This window comes from Trachemys scripta, chromosome 13, assembly GCF_013100865.1.
Source record: "Trachemys scripta elegans isolate TJP31775 chromosome 13, CAS_Tse_1.0, whole genome shotgun sequence".
NCBI lineage: Eukaryota > Metazoa > Chordata > Testudines > Emydidae > Trachemys > Trachemys scripta.
In genome coordinates, this window is record NC_048310.1 from 17,347,402 (window position 1) to 17,348,172 (window position 771).

A 771-nucleotide genomic window follows, 5' to 3' on the forward strand; every position below is an offset into this window, starting at 1 on the left:
CATTAGAGCCGCACAGAGGCTCGGTGTGTTTCGGGCAGATCCCCGCCGAGCTGGTGGCAAGGGGAACTTGCCACTACTAGGGCCCTGGGTCGGGACCTGGTGGAGAAAGCGGGCCCGGGTCCCCCTACCACCCTCCCACACCACGGGAATCATATGGACTCTGGCTGCTAGGCCACACTATCCTGACTGAGAGGGGTGATTATATGGACCCTGGCCATTGGGCCTCATTGCCCTGACACTTGGGGTGATTTACATAGACTCTGGCCACTGGCCGCACTACCCCACCTGTGAGGGAGGAGTTATATGGACTCTGGCCATTGGGCCCACTGCTTCAACGCTGGGAGCGATTTATATGGACTCTGGCCGTTAGGGCATACTACCCCGACCAAGGTGTTATACTAAAGGAAAGAAGGTTAGCACTCCCCTTGATAAGGATGGAAGAGGTCCTAGTGACCTTTACAACATGCATATGGATAAGGCATTGCCACTTACTTCATGGCATCTAGCCAAGTTTTTCGGGGGAGTGATAGTTCAGTGATTTGAGCATTGGCCTGCTAAATCCAGTGCTGTGAGTTCAATCCTTGAGGGGGCCATTTAGAGATTTGGGGATTTAGTTGGGGATTGGTCCAGCTTTGAGCAGGGGGTTGGACTAGTTGACCTCCTGAGGTTCCTTCCAACCCTGATATTCTATGATTGCATGGATGGAAGCTGTCAGGCCACCCACAGAGAGGCAAGCACATGAACTTGGGCGTGGCAAGGTTCCAACACCTC

General features: G+C 53.8%; 1 non-coding gene across 1 annotated transcript; it reads left to right on the forward strand.

Annotated features, from left to right (window-relative positions):
- The first annotated feature begins 390 nt into the window (after nucleotides 1-390).
- LOC117886877 lies at nucleotides 391-518 on the forward strand. Its single transcript, XR_004648081.1, has one exon. It is a non-coding gene; the product is annotated as a U6atac minor spliceosomal RNA (small nuclear RNA).
- Nucleotides 519-771: the final 253 nt, after the last annotated feature.